The 16,273-nt window shown below is 38.5% G+C and overlaps 1 protein-coding gene across 4 annotated transcripts in view; it reads left to right on the top strand.

Annotated features, from left to right (window-relative positions):
- Positions 1-16,273, top strand: part of C1qtnf7 (C1q and TNF related 7) — a 112,698-nt gene that overhangs the window by 83,431 nt on the left and 12,994 nt on the right. Inside the window, exon 1 of one of the 4 annotated variants that reach the window (XM_020171652.2) lies at positions 8,390-8,692. The exons of the other annotated variants lie outside the window; for them this stretch is intronic. The gene's annotated coding sequence lies outside the window, so the exon portion shown is untranslated. Of the gene's footprint in view, positions 1-8,389; positions 8,693-16,273 lie in introns of those variants that run through there. 4 annotated transcript variants of the gene reach the window in all.

Below are 16,273 nucleotides of genomic sequence, written 5' to 3'. Positions count from 1 at the left end.
GGAGGCTATGGGTGTTGGGAAGCTGGAGGCAGCTGACTAGAGGTGAGGCATTCTGAGGCACAGATCTGGTTTTCTCTGGTTGGACTTACATTGGAAGTGGGGACAAAAACTAAGGAGGCTGTCAGTTCTTAATCAAGTCCTGACTATTTGGGGATGATTGTTACAGATGTTATTATTTGGCTTCTTGGATCATTACCATAGGTAGCAGCCTGACTTTCTATAAGCAGGACTTAAAGCAGGATGGCTTTTGGGGTTAGTTGTTGAAGAGAAGCATTAGTTTCCTGGAAAGGTCATGAGTCAGAGTCCCATTTTTATGTGGCTGACCACTGTCCATTTGTATAGGCAACTTCCCAATATGGAAAAAAAAAAACTCAACTTTAAATGATTGTAGACCTCAATTTTAAAACTTCAAAGTAAAAAATCTTCTCAGAGGAAGCACTGGTGGCCTTGGTTTGGCAAAAATGTCCTAGGTTGAATACAAAATCACTAACTATAAAAGAAAAAAGTTAATGAATTACACTTAAAGTAAACACTTCTCTTAAAAAGATATTGTTGAGAAACTAAAAAGTCAAGTTTTAGGCCTAGGGAAATATTTGCAAAACACGTATCTGAAATGTATCTACAGTATGTAAAGAATTCTTACATAAACAACTGAATATGTGCAAGAGATGTGAACTGATACTTTACCAAAAAAGATCAATTTGTAGAAAATAATCGCATGAAGAGATCCTCAAGGTGTTTAGGTAAGTACAGATTAAAAATCACATGTGATACCACATCACACCAACACGAAGGGCAGAACTTTGAAAACAAAACTGATAACACCAGGGAATGACAAGGATGTGGTGTAACTAAGATGTCACACATTGCTGCTGAAAATTCACAATGGCAGTTTCTTTTTTAAAAGTTTAGCAGTTTCCTGTAACAGTAAATAAGCTCAAGATAAAGTTAAGTAAACAAAATATTACCTAGAGACTCCACTCTTAGGTATTTACTCAACAGAAATGGAATCATAAGGGTCACACAAAAACCTACCCATGAATGTTTATTTCAATTTTAATTCAGAATAATCAAAAATTGGAAACAAACCAAAGGTCCATCCAATGAGAGACTAAGCCAACTGTGGTGCAACCATATAGTGGAATACCACTCAACAATGAGAGAATGATACTCAAAAGCAGTAATGAAGACAGTTTCAAAAGCACACATACTGGATGATTCCATTTATTTTAGTGATTATACAACTGTATGCATCAAGCAAAACTCAAACCATACACATAAAAAGAGTAAATTTCACATTTTGTAAATTGTATCTGAATAAACTTACTATTTGCTTAGATGTAATGACAAAGGAATTCTTAAATGCAGATTTCCTGGAATTGGGAAGATTTTTATCTCCAGTCAATTGAGCTGAATATGCCTACTTATGCTTCTCAATTTCGCCTAACATATAGTTCATCCCACCATCCTTGGGGAAGAATAAATAAAGAGTTAATTTCTTGTGCTCTGTCCTCCTGACTTTTATTCTGTACAAGTTTTCACCCTGTCTCTATTTTCTTTGTGTACAGAAGTGAGGATGGGAGTCACAATGCCCAGCCTTCTAAGACACACTCTAGAGCTGATATGCTCAATTCTGTGACCATCAACCATTTGGCTCCCAAAGATTACCCTGTTAGCCTTTGCCTTCTAGGATTCCAAGATAATCTAGCATTTTAAAAATACTGTCAGTTCTCTAGAGTCTCCTAAATGATCTTGAAAGAGTATGATGGGTTTTGTTAGTAAAGTAAAAAATTAAAACACTCGACGGTAGCATCACCCATCCTCAACATGTTGGGGAACTGAAGACAAGCTCTGCACCACATTCCTTCCCAGAATCCATGGCCCACTGATAGGCCTGGAATGAAACCAAATCTCCTTGGAATTTCTATATTAAATCATCAGAAAGTTCTTCATGCAATCAGAAAATTTCACTGAAAAATCTTGACGGCCCCATAAAGTCACATTTCAGAATTTTCAGTGCACAAAGCCATGGTTTGCAAGGAACATTTTAAAGATATTTTTGACCTATGTAAAAGTTTTTGGTTAAAAAGTCTCAAGGGCCAAGGGAGTGACACGGTATCAATCACTTTTATTATTATCCAAGATGATAAAAATCCCTAGGTTTTATAAAAGTAGTTGTGGACTACATGATATGATGTCTGAAATTTTCTTGGAAATATACAAGGGTGGGGAGAAAAGGAGACCAAAAGAATGGAGGTGCCCTTGGGTAACCATTGAAGCTGGTGGGTGGGTACATGCACTCATCGTCTGTTTATCTCTACCTTTGTGTATGCTTGAATTTTTCTATAATTCTTTTTTAAGTTTTGTCTTTGTTTTTGAGGAACTGGGGGGCGGGGTTTGAAATCAGGGCCTTGTGCTTGCTAGACAGGCAGTCTACCCCTTGAGTCACCCTGTCAGCCCTTTTTGTTGTAGTTATTTTTGATATATTGTCTTACTTTATGCTGGGGCCAGCTTAGACTGAGATTCTCCTATTTGTGCTTCCCTGCATAGCTAGGATAACAGGTGTGTACCACCAAGCCCAGCCACTGGTTGAAATTTGGTCTCATGAACTTTTTACCCATGCTGGCCTCAAATTGTGATCTTTCTTATCTCCTTCTAAGTAGCTAGGAGTGCAGTCTTCAGCCACACATGGCCACACATGGCCTTTTTAAGTGTCTTACTTTAAAGTTTCTTACTCTATTTTATTATTATTATTATTATTATTATTTTGCAGTACTGGGGTTTGAACTCAGGGCCTACACCTTGAGCCACTCCACCAGTGCTTCTTTGTGGTGGGTTTTTTCAAGATAGGGTCTTGTGAATTATTTGCCCTGGCTGGCTTCAAACCACGATCCTCCCAATCTCTGCCTCCTGAATAGCTAGGATTACAGGAGTGAGTCACCGGTGTCCGGCTTTATTTTATTTAAAGTTTCTTTATTTTATTCTTCCTTAAAATATAAAAAGTGATGCTTTGGACAAGGATCTAGAATAATGCTATAGTGTTAGTTCTCCATTATTCACAATAATAGGTAAAAGGGTATATCAGAAATGCCAAAGTGTGAAGTTAGGAGTCAGGTCTTGGTGAGAGGCCATTCTGAATGGAAAGAGAACCTGGGCATCATGAGTTCTGGTTCCAGCTTACCATCGAAGCATGATAAATATGAGCAAGTCAATTCTCACTCCATCTGCTTCCTCATTTATAGACCGGAGAAATCAGGCAGATGACTTCCCCAGTGGATTCAAAAGTGGGATCCTATCTTCCTCTCTCAAGTCTGTGACTCCAAGGCCTGGGGCAATTCCTGACACATAGCAAGAGTCAATAACATTTGTCATTCGATGAGTGGGTACATTGCCTTTTTAAAAAATATGCAAACCCCTTTTCTCATGAGAGCCTACCTCTTTCCCTACAATAAAGGCAGGGTCAGTTCAGAAGCCAAACTGAATCCTTTCACTTATTGAAGTTACCTTGAAAAACCAGGAAAGTGGCAGCAGGCACCACCTCTACTCACATCAGGTAATTGTAAATCAGGGTCGAAGGAGAGTCAACAGTGTAGACACACTGCTCAAAGCCCTTGGGGGGCTCCTACCTGCCCAAAAATAAAGACTAGAACCTTCCATGGCTCACAGAGCCCTGCTTGATCCACGCACATCTTCCCTCCAAGCTTATGTTCTTCTTTGATTCTTCTCAGTAGCCTTATTCTGCATCATCCTCTTCTACCTTAGGGCCTTTGCACATGGCATTCTGTCAGGCTGGAAGTGTTTCCAGCTCCTCTGCCTGATCAATGCCCACTCTTGTCTCTATTTCAGGTCAGATGTCATTCTTTAGGCAAGTATTCTCTGACCAACTGGCCTTCCTATGAAACACACCATAGCACTCTATCTGTTCCTTCAAAACACTCTAAATTAGTTTATTCAGTTGATTAAACAAATGAATCTGTCTTTCACATAAGAAACAACTTCATTTTTCTCCCATCAATCATTCCACTCAAATTTTGTTGGATCTTTCTTCCCTGCCCTTTCATGACATCTCAGGCAAATTCTTTAGCTTCTAGTGACTTCATGAACAATTTCATCAGTTCATGTGACTCATTTTTAGATATTTCACATCTAATCTAAAGTCTGTCCACTCTCTATGGCTTCAGTTCCAGACATATTGTACCCTTCCACTCTTGGCACCTCTAGAGTCAGGTCAGAGGGTAAGAGAATTAGAAAAAAGTGATCAAATATTTAACAAGTGCCACCTGTATGATTCTTTCTTGCCTGCCAAAGCCTGCTGTGGGTCCTAGGTATCAAGTGCTAGCTGTCTCCAGTGGCTTGTGGGCTCCCATGCTGCCCTGTTTTCTGGTGTAGGTGATCCACAACCCAGATGATAGCTTGCATGACCCCCATACTCGCTCAACTTCTGTGTTCGGTGACATTTCACTGGCTTCCTCACCCTGGAAGGACTCCATGTTGACTCAAAAGACCCTATCTGAATGGCCCAGTCCCAGCAGCCTTCCTCAGTGCCATCGATTCCCTAGGACACTTGCCTCTCCATGGCTACCCATGCCCTGTCTCTTGTCTCTAGTCAGCCTCCACCTTCAGAGTTCCTTAGTGTCTACCATCACATCCACAGCAAGGGTCAAGCTCCCCCACCGCCTTTTTATCATCTCTCTCTCTCATCCTAGGACAACCTCACAGCTCTCAGCTCACAGCTCAGTAACATTCCATGGAAAGGCATTTCCTCTCGAAGGCACTTCTGATCTTTTCAGTGATTTCTCTTGGGGTCCTTGTCACTTGGGTAGGAGAGGGACACTCCTCCTTTCCCTCAACTCATAGGAAGGAAGAGAGAGACACTTCAGCATTCCCTATCAGCTAGCAATTCTCCATCTCAATGGCTCTCCTCAAGAATTAATCTCTTTTGAATTTCTAGCTTTTTGTTACATGGATTGAAAATGAATGATTGTTACTGTAAGATCCGGCTAATTCTTAACAAGTCCTGAGCAGATGTGTGGGCACTGATCACCCATTTTTCTCTGCTTTGGTTCCTCAACTGAAATTCCAAGATGATGGGAATTCCCAGTTAACATCCTATCAAACACAGCTCTGTGACTATTTAATGGATGTCTATCTTTCCCACTAGATTTTTGCACCTAGAAGGAATCTCTTTATGTTTGCTCTAAAATCAAGCATTCTGCATCTGTCATAAAGTAACAACTCAACAAATACATGATGAAGTAATTAATAAAAGAACAAGATGAGTAACAGAGAAACCAGTTGTGCACCATTGAAACTCTCTTGTCTAGAAATACTGAGAGGACATCATTTGTAGACAGAGCAAAAATCCCCAAAGCCTAGCTGCATCAGAATCACCCACAGAGCTTTGAAAATATACAGATGCCTGGTCTCAATCCCCTAGTGTGCTAATTCAGCAGATCCAGTTCAGAATCAGTGAGCTACAGTGCATAACATGTTAGGAGTGTTCCAGGGGAGACTTGTACCTGACTGAGAGAACCAGGAAGAGACTTTCTGGAGAAACTCATGCATAAGGAAGATATAGGCAAACTGATGGAGAGATAGGCATGGGGAGGATGTGATTAGCTGGGACTTGAAGCCACAAGACATGACATAAGCAAGGCTCTGGGGCTACAAAGAAAAGATTGGATTCCTAAGAGAACTCAGTGCACCTGTATGGAAGAGGAGGAAGAAAGTGCTGTGCAGTCTGCCTAGTTGCAAATTGTCTGGATGCAGAAACCTGGTCTCCTAAAGTTAGCAACAACCTAGGAAGGAAATACATGGATAGAGGTGAGGTGTGAGATATGCTAACCATGCATCTAGTTGCCTACATTGCTTATCTACAAAAGGAGGAAAAGAAAATCACCCTCCTCCGCAGGGTGTGTGGATTGAAGAAGCAATGCTTGTAATGTCTTAACCCACTGTTTGTGCTCAGTATAGAGAAGCGAGAGCCGTCTTCTTAAAAATAACTCTAGAAAAATGGTGCATGCCCGTGTGTGTGTGTGTGTGTGTGTGTGTGTGTGTGTGTGCGCGTGAGAGAGAGAGAGAGAGAGAGAAAGAGAGAGATCAGTTATATGCTGAGCCAGTTTATAACAGCCAGCAAGGGCCAATTCTACACATAGCTTCACAACATTGCATTCAGTAAATGTCAGGTTGGTACCTTGAAATTGGCCATAGTGAATTATTACAAACAAGAACCTACAAAAGCTACAATTCTAAACTTTATTTTTTACTTTTTGAAAGCTAGCTTACTAGTACACTGTTAGTTGTTCTGAGATCACTGAGCAGATTTGACTGAGTTCACTTCAGTTGAAAAGTGAGTGAAAACTACAGGAAAACAAAAACACATGCTGAGAGGGAAACCACCAGCGTAGGAAAGACAGCATAAGACCTTGGCCTTGTAGTGATTGGCAGTAAAAATGAGAATCTGACCTTTGGCACTAAACCAATGCTCCCTTCAGCATGTTGTTCTACCCACCAATTTTCATCACTGCTTCTAAAGTAAGTGTGAAAATAACTGAGGGAAATAGACATTGAAGAATTTTATCCACATCTGAGGTCTGAATGTTTTACAATACGGTTTCAAAAATTCATTCCCTGTGTATAGAAAAAGTAAATCCAGGAAGACACAGATTGTATTGTTATCTGAAATGAAAACCAGTTTTTAAAAAGGGAAAAATTGAATATTGTAGAACAGAAAAAATAACTGTAATACTTTAATGATACAAGAAATCTTATTGCCAAAAGTGTAGTAAACACAAATATGGAATCATGATAATAGAGGTTGGCACATGTTAGAACAAGGGGAGGGTGGACAAAGGAAGGTTGGATTTAATCAGTGCTCACTGTATATCACATTGTACCCCAATACTTCATTAATTACTACATGTTAATCAAAAAATATTTTTAAATTTTTAAATTTTTTATTTTTAATTCAGTAAACAATATTAAAAGGAAATTAGAGGAGGTATGAATGACACAAGGACATAAATATGAGTATCCATAATTTATACCAACCCTTGGCCAAATGAAGGCAGAAGGAAGAGAACACACCTATCCTGTTATTGATCAAAAAAATTCACCCAAGTTCCCTGGCGACATTTTTCTATTCCAAAGAAAAAATAAGAGAAGTCCTTTTAATGACAAAAGTCAGCATACAGGACATGGTACCTCACACCTGTAATCTCAGCTACTTGGGAGGTGGAGATTGGGAGGATTGAAGTTGGAGGCCAACCTGAGCAAAAAGTTAGTGACATCCATCTCAACAAGCAAGCTGCAGGCAGTGGATTCACACCTGCAATCCTAGTACAAGGGAGGCATAGGCAGAAGGATCAGAGTCTGAGGCCCTGGGCACAAAACAGGAGACTCTAGACAAAGAATTGCTAAAGTTCAAAACTGCTGAGAGCATGACTCAAGCAGTTGGGCACCTGTCTAGCAAGAATGAGGCCCTGAGTTCAGACCCCAGCACCACCAAAAGAGGAAAATGTAGGAAGAAGAGGAGGAGAAGTGGGGGGGAGGAAAAGAAGAATCCATCAGTTGTGAAACTCTACATGGTAAAATTCTATTCTCACTTAGAAAGAGAAAGTGATTAGCTTCTACGCTTAAGACATTGTTTCACCGTGCCAGGATAGCATTCGGATTTTGAAAAGCAAAAAATTCAAAAGATCATTTTCTCCAGATCAGACAATAAAGCTTATCAGAATGGGGAGCCCACTGAAATCTTTGGTCCTACGCGCAGACAGCATTCACACTCCCAACTCAGAGAACAGTTCTTTCAATTAGAGAAGAATGAGGGGAAAAGTAAGATTAAAAACAAGATTTTTTTCAGTCACTTAATCTTCATAAGTGACATCATGAATTATATATTGCTGTTGCCAAGGAGATATAAGAAACACATATCAGAAGGAAACAAAGAAATTGATTGCATCAAAGATGGGTTTGGATAATCATTCTGCCTTTTGAGTTGTTACGATCAGATCTCTATTGGAACAAAGGCATATTAGTCTAAAAGTACTCAATCATTTACCCATTCAGCAAAGAACAAAGAAAGCATCAGGACAGTACTCATAGCCTTCTTTCTTCTTGCAGCACATAGCATGAAGGGCCATTTTCCTGCCACATTTAGTAAAAATCAAGACAGAGTTCTTTGTTAATCCATGAAACACCATCCTATGTCTAGAATCTAAAGATTCTACCTCAAAAATTCAAGAATAGGAAACTATTCTTTTCTCCAAGTTAAACAACTAATTTCTACTCAGTGAGCAATTTTTTTCCTGATCCATCCACACAATGGAAAAACAAATGAAGAGTGAAAAAATTAAATAAACAAATCTGAAGAAGAGGCCACGGCACGCAGAGATGGAGAAGTTTCTAAACTTACCAGGCAAGGAAAGCAAGCACTTAAAGTGTATCCCAAACAAAACCATCATTTTTACTGGTCTACTGAGTGGAGTCGCACGGGATGAGTAACTTCCAGGGCCTCTGGCTCTTTGGGGACAAATGAGAAGATTATTTTTAGCACAACTACTTGGAAATCTTTGAGAACTTGGACCTGCTATTCTCTCTGGTACCAAAGCAAGTTTTTCTCTGAGCGCTTATGAAAGTTCCTCAGTGTCTTGTGCATTGAGAATCCTGCAGCCACGCACTGTCCCAGAGCACGGTATGGTGTTTACTCTCTTTTTAAAAATTTTGGCAAATATAGAGGCAATGGCCTGTCTTCCATCGTGTGGATTTTTAGCTTACTAAACAGGTGGTTTTATAGGAAGAACCCAGGAAATGGAAGGCCTGGGTCCAAGACTCTGGTCTGCTACTAGTTGTCAACCATGGACTCTGGTCCCTAGACCTTGGTTTCCTGCATAATCTACCATGAAAGAGTTTTTAGGAGGATGATATGGACTTAGCATTGCTCTGTAGACTAGAAAATGTTTTGCAAATGTCAGAATTTTTTTTACTGTTGTTCTATCATAGTACTTTACATAAAAAAAGCCAAACCTATATAAATCTTGAACTGTTGATAATAACAGATACGGATGAACATGTATTTGTCCTCATTTGACCTTTCTTGGGTCTCTGCCATAGCCCATTCTCTTTCCTATACGTCAGTGATACAGAGCTTACATTCTTCTGGGGAAATGAACAGGCAAATAGCCATCAGGTGAACGTGTGGCCTTGAGGTGACCTGTGTATGCCAGAAGAAGGGAGGTAGTTCAAACAGGAAAATCAGTTCTGCAGAAGACAAGGGAAACCCCAAAGGCAAGGAACTGAGAAGCAGCATCACAGAAGGAACTGGGGTGTGGACAGCTGAGATCTGCATCATGCTCCAAGCTCAGTGCCCCTCTTGGTGCAGCCAGAGAACAAAGCCTGCTATTGTGAAATCTCCACATTAGAGGCCAAGGAGATGTCTTGTTTTGGCTCTCCCTGGTCACCTATCCACTTCTTAATGATTTCCAGGCAAAGTACATTTTCAACTTGAATTAATAATCAAGTACAGCTCTTTGTCATGAGGTAATATGTGATAGTTTCCCTGACATGATGCAGGGGAAAACTCTAGTGTTTGGAGACAAAAAAAATAAAATAAAATAAAATAAGTCAGTTCAAATCCTGGCTATGCCATTTTATGACTGTTTGGATGAGTCCACAGAAAACTATAGAATTTCTGCCTCTATGAATGTGGCTAGTCTAGGAATGTCAGATAAGAGGAATCACACATATTGACCTTTTGTAACTGACTGATTTATATAGCATAATGCCTTGAAGGTTCATCCATGTTGTAGCATGAAACAAAATATGCTTCCTGTTTGCACTCAATAATACTCCATTGTGGAGATATATCATGCTTTGTTTATCTACTTACCTGTCAACGAACACTTGAGTTACTTCTATCTCTCAGCTATTGTGAATAACACTGTGGGCATGGGTGTGCAAGCATCTGTTTGCTAGATCACATGGTAATTCTAAAGTCAATTTTTTTGAGGAATCACTGTAATGTTTTCCACAGAGGTTGCATCATTTTACATTCCCATCAACATCTTTTATTTTTAGAAGAAAAAACATATTTCTATGTTTTTAACTATTTTAAAGGGATCTCAACCTATGAAAACATTTTCTAGGAGTTTAATCTTTGCTTTGGCTTACTCAGTATTTCTTAATCAGTACTTCTTCAAGTGTTTTCCATGGTTGGTATAGCAAGAATAAAACAGTCAATGGCCAAAAAAATTACAAAATATTATATACTACATCCCTGCCTTAAATCTTCAAATCACACATTAACATGAATGCTCTGGTATATACATATATTTTTTAAATATGTGTTTTTAAAAGCTAAAAATCTGCTATATTGTTATCCCTACAGAAAAGTAGAATAGAAAGTCATTTACAATTAACATCCATGATAGACTTGTTTTAAGATTAGCATTGTTTCCAAAGCTTTGGTTTTCTTTTTTTTTTTTTTTTTTTTTTTTTTAGGCTGTCAACTTTTTTTTTTCATTTTTCTTTTATTATTCATATGTGCATACAAGGCTTGGTTCATTTCTCCCCCCTGCCCCCACCCCCTCCCTTACCACCCACTCTGCCCCCTTCCTCTCCCCCCCCAATACCCAGCAGAAACTATTTTGCCCTTATTTCTAATTTTGTTGTAGAGAGTATAAGCAATAATAGGAAGGAACAAGGGTTTTTGCTGGTTGAGATAAGGATAGCTATACAGGGCATTGACTCACATTGATTTCCTGTGCGTGGGTGTTACCTTCTAGGTTAATTCTTTTTGATCTAACCTTTTCTCTAGTACCTGTTCCCCTTTTCCTATTGGCCTCAGTTGCTTTAAGGTATCTGCTTTAGTTTCTCTGCGTTAAGGGCAACAAATGCTAGCTAGTTTTTTAGGTGTCTTACCTATCCTCACTCCTCCCTTGTGTGCTCTCGCTTTTATCATGTGCTCATAGTCCAATCCCCTTGTTGTGTTTGCTCTTGATCTAATGTCCACATATGAGGGAGAACATACGATTTTTAGTTTTTTGAGCCAGGCTAACCTCACTCAGAATGATGTGCTCCAATTCCATCCATTTACCAGCGATTGATAGCATTTCGTTCTTCTTCATGGCTGCATAAAATTCCATTGTGTATAGATACCACATTTTCTTAATCCATTCGTCAGTGCTCGGCATCTTGGCTGTTTCCGTAACTTGGCTATTGTGAATAGTGCCGCAATAAACATGGATGTGCAGGTGCCTCTGGAGTAACAGTCTTTTGGGTATATCCCCAAGAGTGGTATTGCTGGATCAAATGGGAGATTGATGTCCAGCTTTTTAAGTAGCCTCCAAATTTTTTTCCAGAGTGGTTGTACTAGTCTACATTCCCACCAACAGTGTAAGAGGGTTCCTTTTTCCCCGCATCCTCGCCAACACCTGTTGTTGGTGGTGTTGCTGATGATGGCTATTCTAACAGGGGTGAGGTGGAATCTTAGCGTGGTTTTAATTTGCATTTCCTTTATTGCTAGAGATGGTGAGCATTTTTTCATGTGTTTTCTGGCCATTTGAATTTCTTCTTTTGAGAAAGTTCTGTTTAGTTCACCTGCCCATTTCTTTATTGGTTCATTAGTTTTGGGAGAATTTAGTTTTTTAAGTTCCCTGTATATTCTGGTTATCAGTCCTTTGTCTGATGTATAGTTGGCAAATATTTTCTCCCACTCTGTGGGTGTTCTCTTCAGTTTAGAGACCATTTCTTTTGATGAACAGAAGCTTTTTAGTTTTATGAGGTCCCATTTATCTATGCTATCTCTTAGTTGCTGTGCTGCTGGGGTTTCATTGAGAAAGTTCTTACCTATACCTACTAACTCCAGAGTATTTCCTACTCTTTCTTGTATCAACTTAAGAGTTTGGGGTCTGATATTCAGATCCTTGATCCATTTTGAGTTAATCTTGGTATAGGGTGATATACATGGATCTAGTTTCAGTTTTTTGCAGACTGCTAACCAGTTTTCCCAGCAGTTTTTGTTGAAGAGGCTGCTATTTCTCCATCGTATATTTTTAGCTCCTTTGTCAAAGATAAGTTGCTTATAGTTGTGTGGCTTCATATCTGGATCCTCTATTCTGTTCCACTGGTCTTCATGTCTGTTTTTGTGCCAGTACCATGCTGTTTTTATTATTATTGCTTTGTAATATAGTTTGAAGTCAGGTATTGTGATACCTCCTGCATTGTTCTTTTGACTGAGTATTGCCTTGGCTATTCGTGGCCTCTTGTGTTTCCATATAAATTTAACAGTAGATTTTTCAATCTCTTTGATGAATGTCATTGGAATTTTGATGGGAATTGCATTAAACATGTACATTACTTTTGGGAGTATAGACATTTTTACTATGTTGATTCTACCAATCCATGAGCATGGGAGATCTCTCCACTTTCTATAGTCTTCCTCAATCTCTTTCTTCAGAAGTGTATAGTTTTCCTTGTAGCGGTCTTTCACATCTTTTGTTAGGTTTACACCTAGGTATTTGATTTTTTTTGAGGCTATTGTAAATGGAATTGTTTTCATACATTCTTTTTCCGTTTGCTCATTGTTAGTGTATAGAAATGCTAATGATTTTTCTATGTTGATTTTATATCCTGCTACCTTGCTATAGCTATTGATGATGTCTAGAAGCTTCTGAGTAGAGTTTTTTGGGTCTTTAAGGTATAGGATCATGTCGTCTGCAAATAGGGATATTTTGACAGTTTCTTTACCTATTTGTATTCCTTTTATTCCTTCTTCTTGCCTAATTGCTCTGGCTAGGAATTCCAGTACTATGTTGAATGGGAGTGGAGATAGTGGGCATCCTTGTCTGGTTCCTGATTTTAGAGGGAATGGTTTTAATTTTTCTCCGTTAAGTATAATGCTGGCTGTAGGTTTGTCATATATAGCTTTTATAATGTTGAGGAACTTTCCTTCTATTCCTAGTTTTCTTAGAGCTTTTATCATGAAGTGGTGTTGGATCTTATCAAAGGCTTTTTCTGCATCTATTGAGATGATCAAGTGGTTTTTGTCTTTGCTTCTGTTAATGTGGCTTATTACGTTTATTGATTTTCATATGTTGAACCACCCCTGCATCCCTGGGATGAAGCCTACCTGGTCGTGGTGAATAATCTTTTTGATGTGTTGCTGAATTCGATTTGCCATTATTTTGTTGAGGATTTTTGCATCAATGTTCATTAAGGAGATTGGCCTATAGTTCTCCTTTTTGGAGGTGTCTTTGCCTGGTTTTGGGATAAGTGTAATAGTGGCTTCATAAAACGTGTTTGGCAGTTTTCCTTCCCTTTCTATTTCATGGAACAGTTTAAGGAGGGTTGGTATCAGTTCTTCTTTAAAGGTCTGATAGAATTCAGCAGAGAATCCATCAGGTCCTGGACTTTTCTTTTTGGGGAGACTCTTGATTGCTGCTTCAATTTCATTTTGTGTTATAGGTCTATTCAGGTGATTAATTTCCTCTTGGTTCAGTTTTGGATGATCATATGTATCTAGAAATCTGTCCATTTCTTTTAGATTTTCAAATTTATTTGAATATAGGTTCTCAAAGTAGTCTCTGATGATTTCCTGGACTTCCATGGTGTTTGTTGTTATCTCCCCTTTTGCATTCCTGATTCTACTAATTTGGGTTTTTTCTCTCCTCATTTTAGTCAGGTTTGCCAGGGGTCTATCGATCTTGTTTATTTTTTCAAAGAACCAACTTTTTGTTTCATTAATTCTTTGTATGGTTTTTTTGGTTTCTATTTCGTTGATTTCAGCTCTTATTTTTATTATTTCTCTCCTTCTATTTGTTTTGGGATTTGCTTGTTCTTGTTTTTCTAGGAGTTTGAGATGTATCATTAGGTCATTGATTTGGGATCTTTCAATCTTTTTAATATATGCACTCATGGCTATAAACTTTCCTCTCAAGACTGCCTTAGCTGTGTCCCATAGGTTCTGGTAGGTTGTGTTTTCATTTTCATTGACTTCTAGGAACTTTTTAATTTCCTCTTTTATTGCATCGATGATCCATTCTTCATTAAGTAATGAGTTATTTAGTTTCCAGCTGTTTGCATGTTTTTTGTCTTTACTTTTGTTGTTGAGTTCTACTTTTACTTCATTGTGGTCAGATAGTATGCATGGTATTATTTCTATTTTCTTATATTTGCTGAGGCTTGCTTTGTGCCCTAGGATATGATCTATTTTGGAGAAGGTTCCATGGGCTGCTGAGAAGAATGTATATTGTGTAGAGGTTGGATGACATGTTCTGTAGACATCTACTAGGTCCACTTGATCTATTGCATATTTTAGATCTTGGATTTCTTTATTGAGTTTTTGTTTGGATGACCTATCTATTGATGATAATGGAGTGTTAAAGTCTCCCACAACCACTGTGTTGGCGTTTATATATGCTTTTAGGTCTTTCAGGGTATGTTTGATGAAATTGGGTGCGTTGACATTGGGTGCGTACAGATTGATGATTATTATTTCCTTTTGGTCTATTTCCCCTTTTATTAGTATGGAATGTCCTTCTTTATCTCGTTTGATCAATGTAGGTTTGAAGTCTACTTTGTCAGAGATAAGTATTGCTACTCCTGCTTGTTTTCGGGGGCCATTGGCTTGGTAAATCTTCTTCCAGCCTTTCATCCTAAGCATATGCTTATTTCTGTCGGTGAGATGAGTCTCCTGTAAGCAACAAATTGTTGGATCTTCTTTTTTAATCCATTTTGTCAAACGGTGTCTTTTGATGGGTGAATTAAGTCCATTAACATTAAGTGTTAGTACTGATAGGTATGTGGTGATTCCTGCCATTTAGTTATCTTAGTTGTTTGAAGGTTTGATTGTGTGTACCTAACTTGATGTTACTCTCTACTGTCTTGCTTTTTCTTATCCTGTGGTTTGGTGCTGCCTGCCTTTTCATGGTTAAGTTGGGTGTCACTTTCTGTGTGCAGGATCCCTTGCAGAATCTTTTGTAACGGTGGCTTTGTGGTCACATATTGTTTTAGTTTCTGCTTATCATGGAAGACTTTTATTGCTCCATCTATTTTGAATGATAGCTTTGCTGGGTAGAGTATCCTGGGGTTGAAGTTATTTTCATTCAGTGCCCGGAAGATCTCACCCCACGCTCTTCTTGCTTTTAATGTTTCTGTTGAGAAGTCTGCTGTGATTTTGATGGGTTTACCTTTGTATGTTATTTGTTTTTTCTCTCTTGCAGCCTTCAATATTCTTTCCTTAGTTTCTGAACTTGTTGTTTTAATGATGATATGTCGTGGAGTAGTTCTATTTTGATCTGGTCTGTTTGGTGTCCTGGAGGCCTCTTGCATTTGTATGGGAATATCTTTCTCTAGATTTGGGAAATTTTCCGTTATTATTTTGTTGAATATATTACGCATTCCCTTCGCTTGCACCTCTTCTCCTTCTTCGATGCCCATGATTCTCAAGTTTGATCTTTTGATGGAGTCGGTGAGTTCTTGCATTTTCTTTTCACAGGTCTTGAGTTGTTTAATTAGTAGTTCTTCAGTTTTTCCTTTAATTACCATTTCATCTTCAAGTTCTGAGATTCTGTCTTCTGTTTGTTCTATTCTGCTGGATTGGCCTTCCGTTTTGTTTTGCAGTTCTGTTTCGTTCTTTTTTCTGAGGTTTTCCATATCCTGGCTGTTTTCTTCTTTATTGTTGTCTATTTTTGTCCTGAGTTCATTTATCCATTTATTCATTGTGTTCTCTCTTTCATTTTGGTGTTTATACAGTGCTTCTATGGTTTCCTTTATTTCTTCTTTTGCTTTTTCAAATTCTCTATTTTTATTGTCTTGGAATTTCTTGAGTGTCTCCTGTACATTTTGGTTGACCCTATCCAGTATCATCTCTATAAAATTCTCATTGAGTACTTGTAGTATGTCTTCTTTTAAATTATTCTTGTAGGCTTCATTGGGTCCTTTGGCATAGTTTATCTTCATTTTATTGGAGTCTGGCTCTGAGTTTCTGTTCTCTTCATTCCCCTCTGGTTCCTGTACTAATTTTTTGCTGTGGGGAAACTGGTTTCCTTGTTTTTTCTGTCTTCCTGTCATTGTCCTTGGTGTTGTTACTGTCCCTGTACTGTGTGTAATTAAGTATTTTCTAGCTTGTAATAATAACAATGGTAATATTGAGAATGGAAGAGTGAGCTGAGATGGAAAGCAAGAAGTTAAAGAAAAGGGGAAAACAAATATACAGACAAGAGGGAGAAAGCAGAACAAGGTATCAGACAAGAGAGTTTCAAAGGTATAAACAGGG

The sequence above is a fragment of the Castor canadensis genome, chromosome 9, assembly GCF_047511655.1.
Source record: "Castor canadensis chromosome 9, mCasCan1.hap1v2, whole genome shotgun sequence".
Classification (NCBI taxonomy): Eukaryota; Metazoa; Chordata; class Mammalia; order Rodentia; family Castoridae; genus Castor; species Castor canadensis.
Note: the sequence above shows the minus strand (reverse complement) of the source record. Positions and strands in the feature narration are given on the sequence as shown.